Here is a 6,563-nt window from a genome sequence, read left to right on the forward strand (position 1 = left end):
TTTTTTTTTTTTTTTTTTTTTTTTTTTTTTTTTTTTTTTTTTCCTGTGTTATTTACAGAGGTAAATGTTTTAAAAACTGAACTTTTCCTAAGAGAGCAGTGTGGTTATAAAAGTGAGATTTTGCCAAAGCACAAGAAAATCTAACGAAAATCTTGCTCGAACATGGCAAAAGATGGAGTAAGTAATATATTTCAGGAGATAATGTTAAAAAAAAAAAAGAAGAAGAAGAAAAAAGAAACACAAAGAACTTTGATTCCTTTTGTGCCCTGGTTTCTTCCTGCTGTGCTGAAAATTTTACTGTATAGTGAACAAGAAATATGTACATTTATAAACAACAGAAAAAGAGGATTTCAGGAAAAAAAGCTGGAACTCTTGATTTAACTTGGCAAAATCTTTTAATGAAGGAAAAACTGTTGGTTTTTTAAAAATATTTGAACAACAACAAAAAAATCAGATTCGTGTTTTTAAAATACTCTTTCATTTGGAAATTAAAATACGTTTGTTGTTTCTATAACTACATGAAAAAACTCTTCTGCTTGAGTTCAGCTGGCTATCTGATGTTCAACTGGCAGCTGGGTAGCGCTGTGAAATCTCCTTGTTGCATGACCCAAAATGTTCATACAATCAGAGCACACACCAGTGAAATATCAGGTTCACTTCATACATAAGTCTTACGTGTGCTAAGAAATGTCTTGTACAAAAACATGTCAATGAGTTTTGTGGAAACTTAAAGCATTCTTTGACTCCTACAAGTCTTGTGACATACTAGGAAATGCCTGTCTTGGTATTTAGGCCCGGCCACTGTTCCCTTGATAGAAGACACTCACTTGTTTTTTGAAGACTCTTGTATAAGAGTCTATCATCCTCATTAAAGGGTGATAGAAAATTACTGTGATGAGTTAGTGGTGTATTGCACAGAAGCACTTGGAGCAGTAACACTTACTGGCTAAATACAAGATCTGTGTTAAAATGTCTTCATGGACAGACTCCCACACAGAGATGATAAATACTGAGATCAAGGCTCCAGGAGGGAAAAATGACAAGAAAAGAGATGTAACAGAAAGCAGAGCGAAAGAAAAGAGTGTATCAATAAAATGCATCAATATTTTCCAGTACTTACAGTTGTAAAACTCCAGATCAAGACAAACTTGATTCTCATTTAAATTTGATAGACATGAAATATCCACAGCATGTTACCTTGTACTTGGTAACCTGCAGAGAGACATCTGCTGTTACTGAATCCTCTCAAGGCAAGTATAAAATAAAATGGGATCTTTAATTGGATTACATAAAAAATTAGAAGTCGAAAAGCAAAAAAAAAAAAAAGATATATTGCAGAAGAGAAAACGACAACTGGGAAACACATTTGTTTAATGTAAGTAATCGTTGATCATTAGAACAAAATGAAAACATGTAGGAAAAAGTGTATTACAGAGTCACATAACCGATTCCCATCACTGGTTTTGAGCATTCAGTCATCTATGCAAAGATTCGTTGGCATACTGCTACAAATTATAACCAGTGATGCAGAGGTAAGGTATAGGTGTGGAAGGAGTGACCGAGTCATTTCACTCTGGCTCGGTCTGTGACTTCTCATGTGATATCGAGCAGGTAAGCCGTGTAGCCTCTCAGGGGCTCACATTCATTATCTGTGAGAGCTGCTTAAAAAGTAGTGCTTCCTTTTTTGTTATGTTGGCCCACAACATCAGAGGCATGTGATGGTGAGACAGCAGTAGAGGTTGAACCTTCCCACCAATATTCCACCACATTTTGTTGCTGTCTAACAGATGGCAGCAGAGGGGTGGTCTGACAGAATGGTGTCTTATGTAGAAGTGAGTAGGAAGCAAGTGAATTCCTCCATGCAGAAGACGTGGCATCCACTGACATTCATCAACACTTGCTGATTATTTATGAAAACCAGTGGATGTCATTGTAGTGAGGGGTGAGTGATGTGTTTCAGCAATGGCCACAGCAGTGTGAAAGACAGGACACATTTCTGGCTGGCCATGCACAGCTGTCACACCTCAGAATGATGAGCATCTCCATCAGCTCATCCACATGACTGAGTGAGGTGGTGCGTGATGCATTTCAGAAACACTGCTATTATAGGAGCTGTGAAATAGTTGGTCTCCTCTGTTAGTGTAGATTGTTACAAGTATGGCATGCAGCTCTTGTTAACTGCAGGTAAAAATGCATAGCTAATGCTGGTGACTGTGTTGAAAAACAGCGTTCTGTAGCTGAGAATTTGCTCTGTCAAATACTGTTACAGTGTTCTTCTTGTCTATTGTAGTTTCCATGAAAATAAATAGGGAGCATTGCTTTCAGAGAAACCTATGTATGAATCAAGGACTTGTTTTTTAAGACGATGTACAATACAAGAGTTCAATGCTATTATCAGCTTGTAGCTGTGGCAGCTTTAAAAGCTGAAGATGCTGGAAAGAAAGCTCAAAATGTAAGTCTTAGACATCAAAACCTGAATATTCTATGCAAAGACTTTATATATTTGTCAGGACATTAATATCAACACATTTTTAGAGGTGCACTGCATATTACTTCAGTATAGCCATGTGCTGCTTCAAATTTTTGCTGGCTTAAAATAAAATTGGTTATATTTTGGAATCACAAAGCAACATGCAATGCTGAGCCTTACAGTGCTTTCATAAGCCACATTACAAAGGAATGGCTCTCTTTACTGACACTTTTAACATATTAATCATAAATTAATATTTTAAAACTAGTCTTATTTTGACATTTTATTTAAATATGAAATACTCTCATAGCTATAGCTACCAGCTGTAACAATACTAATGGCATATATTTATTATTTTTTAATGAAACAAATGAACTTCAAGGCATGAAACGAATAGCCTTGTATTTCTAAATCCAGAAAAACACAAAATGAGAAAAAGAAAACTTGAGACTTTGGGGTCAGCCTTTTCTTCCATGGGAAAAAAACTAGTGGGCCCATTGCGAGTACAATCAGATGTGTGCTAGGTACAGCTGCAACAGAGCAAAGAGCAAGAGAATTGTAATAAATGTCAATTAAATCAAAAGCCAATCAATTAAAAGCTAAACCATTGATTAGAAATACAGTACAGCAAATTTGAAAGGAACTCCCACCCAGGAACTGCATAACTCAAAACACCTCACATATGCAGGCTGCCTGCTGACTACAGTTGGAGCTTTTTATGTATGGGGATAAATGAACACTAGAATCAGCTAAGCTTTGCGGTGCCGAAAGATTTCCTTACTGAAGTGCCCTAAACTTCGCTTTTATGAATGCAGTTAAGAATAAAGCAAAATTTGGACAAAAGAGCTGGAAGGAAAAGTGAATAGTTTAGAAACATCAAAGGCCTCATCTTGCTTCCAGCGCAGCCACTGAAAATCACATTGTCTCTCTCTAAAATTGGATCAAGACTGAAGACTAACAGCATAAAAGTGCTTTCCTTTTTGAGACATCTGAGTAGACAGCACCTGCTTTATCACCCAAACCAGGGCAAGTGACTTTGCTTTAGTGGGAAATACTGATATGTGGACGGTCGGACAGGATGATCTTAGAGGTCTTTTCCAATGATTTCGTGACTTTGTCAGGGCAGGTGTGTGGATGACACGCTTCCTACAGGAGGAAAGGAAGTCCTTAGCATCAGGCTTGCCTGCTGCAAGCCTCGGGGAATCAGGGTGCTCACTGCTGAGGATTAAACTTGCCAGGAAAGGCACTCAAGAATATCAGCTTCAGCAGGGATGAGGTAGATGGTGCTTTATTTGTATATACTGGATATTGTTTACAGCTACCTTCTTCTATTATTAATGTCAATACTTCCCTAACTTAGGTTAGCAGGCTCTGAGTGTACAATTACTACCAAGTGCTTGCTAATGCACTTAATTTTGAGTCCTTACATAGCAACTAGCAAATTGTAGCCTGAAATGCTCTTTTTTTCCTCCTATTTCTTCTGAGCAAAGTCTTCAAAGCTTCTGAGCAGGAGTCTTATCACACCAGAAAGTCTGATAATAATAGCAGAGCACCCCTAAGCAGCATGACAACACTTCCTGTGCCACCTTAGACTCTCACGCAAGCCAAAGGATTCCCAGGCCTATAAGTATAGGGAAGTTGTGATAAAACACCAATGTTATGATAACTAGCACTGTAAATGATGAAGCTAGGATTATTTGAGGAACAGGGCAGCATGTACCACCAATTACCATCTTTATTTACTAATGTGGTGTTACTGCATTCTTTCTGTGTGTTCTCTCTGTTTAAACTGTTAAACAAATCGGACTAGCATACTCCAATCAATTTGAAAACCTACGTATATTCTTCTCTTTACAGTGAAAAATCAGCATCACTTTATTAGCTAAATGTTTGGATTTTTTAACAGCACTTGAGGCCTTACCTAGAGTAGTTTTTAAATAACAATTCTCAGAAAGCAAAATAGTAGTATGCAGAAATAGATGAAATGTTGCTTTTTCCCTTTCATCTGTATTTGAATATTTCTAATTTTAAAGTGTAATCTGCTTAAAATGCTGATTGTTTTACTTAGGTTTGAAAAATTCCACCCTGAAAAGTATTTTTTAACATGTATGCTCCATTTGATTAGTTGAATTCTCTTGACTTGAATGCTGAATAATACCACAGATTTCAAAATCAACTGGATGAGGAATCACTACTTATTTGACTTTGTTAATCTATGCTCCGAACCATAATTTGATGATTCTATTCTAAGACCTGTCTGCATAAGAGCCAATACTCTGCTTTTGTATTACCCCTTTACTCCACTACTAAGCTCTGTTCTTTGCCTTGGTCAGCTACTTCTTAGAGCTCTGTCCTAGATGACTCTGGGGCATACAATAAATAAACACAAAGCACCGCAGGTCTCTTAACCCTTAGGTTAAGCCCGTGTTCCTTCGACATAATTGTCCTAAAAACCAAAAGATGTATAGAAAAAGACATCTAAAGGAAGCTATTTTAAATTTTGCCTAATTTGAAGACTTTGGCATTTAAAATAGGAATAAAGTTTAAACTTGCGTTACTTGCAGATCTGCAACAGTCTACCAGTGAATGCTGGTTCTGTTACTATTTTGCCATGTGATTACCCTGTTGGCAACACACCTCATTTGAACATTGTTGATATCTCCTTGAGGCAAGAAGTTTTATCATAAGGCCTTTCAAAGTTCCTTCTAAAAGACATTTAAGACCAGTCTTGCTACTGAAATTTCACATGAATTAGATGCCAAAATTTAAATTCAGTAAACAAAAAAATGATTCTGAGAAAGAGATCAAAATTACCATGGTTTTCATTTACTACCCTCCACATGGACAGAAACCTTCAGAGACTTATTTTGTGAGACGCACACTTACTTTCTTTACATCTCTCAACTCATTTTCCTCTGATGTGAATTTTTACTTTGCCTAGGGAGTGTGAAGAGCTCTGCAAGAAGCTCTGTAACATCTGCTGATGCTCTTTATAATTACATTTCCTTCTGCTGACATTTTGAGACTGATCTAGGTTTGGACCAAATGCTGGAGGTTAGTTCTTGCCATTTTTAATTATTTCCCTTCATGAAAGATAGGGGAAGACACATTCCTCTGATTCTATCCTCAATGACATTCTGTTCCTCAGCCATTAGCACATATTTGTCTCACTTCAGTTTTTAGGAGGGAGAAGAGGTTCTTTGATATATGTATACCTGACGTGAGATTAAGAAACAACGATTCAAATGTTGGTCTAACTAGTTTATTACAAGTCTTAATCAATCAGGGAGATGAGGAAGGGGAGGCTGGCAGCCATTACAAATTAGGGTGGTGGGGAAAGGAAAACAGGCAATAGGAAAGATAGGAAAAAAGCAAGAATTGTATGTAAAGTGTGGATAGTCACCACCAGGATCCAGCAGTGTCCCATTGCACACTGTTCCACAAAAGCACAGGCAAAAGCACGGGGGGAGAGAAGCAGGAGAGTGGCTGGCCTCAGGCTGCAAGCAGGTACAGACAGAGCAGTCCAGGCAGGTCTCAGGTAGCAGGCCCAGGAGAGTTTGTCAGCAGGCAGGTTTCAGGTCCAGAGGCATCTGATGTCAGCCTCATGGCTGTTGGTCCCTTTTTTCTCCTCCTTCATCTGCCAACATGGCATTCTGGGGCACTTAGGTCAGTGCCTCCTGAAATGGCTATCTCCTTCTGTGCTTTGAGATAAAGGTGCAAAAAAATAATCTCTTACAATATTTTGTTACCATTCTTAAATGAGCCGGACTTATTTATGCTAGCAGGCATCCACGTGAACACACACAGATCACAACTAAGACATCCCTTTTTGACTATTAGCTTCAGATGTTTTAATCTACCCTTCTCAGATTTTGCTTTTAATATTTAATTTGAATACAAATCATTAATATAATAAAAAGATATATATATTTTGCAAGTTGAAGTCATAAGCGTTTTAAATTTCTGCTGTTAAAAATCTAGACAGAAATCCTGGATGATAAATCAGACTCCACAGAAATCTCCTTTATTTTAGTGTGACATTATACATACCTATAGTGCTTAATCTAACACTAGATTCTAATTATAGCGAAAC

The sequence above is a fragment of the Centrocercus urophasianus genome, unplaced genomic scaffold (genome assembly GCF_019232065.1).
Source record: "Centrocercus urophasianus isolate 14NV4802_14NV808 unplaced genomic scaffold, USGS_Curo_1.0 seq_21, whole genome shotgun sequence".
NCBI lineage: Eukaryota > Metazoa > Chordata > Aves > Galliformes > Phasianidae > Centrocercus > Centrocercus urophasianus.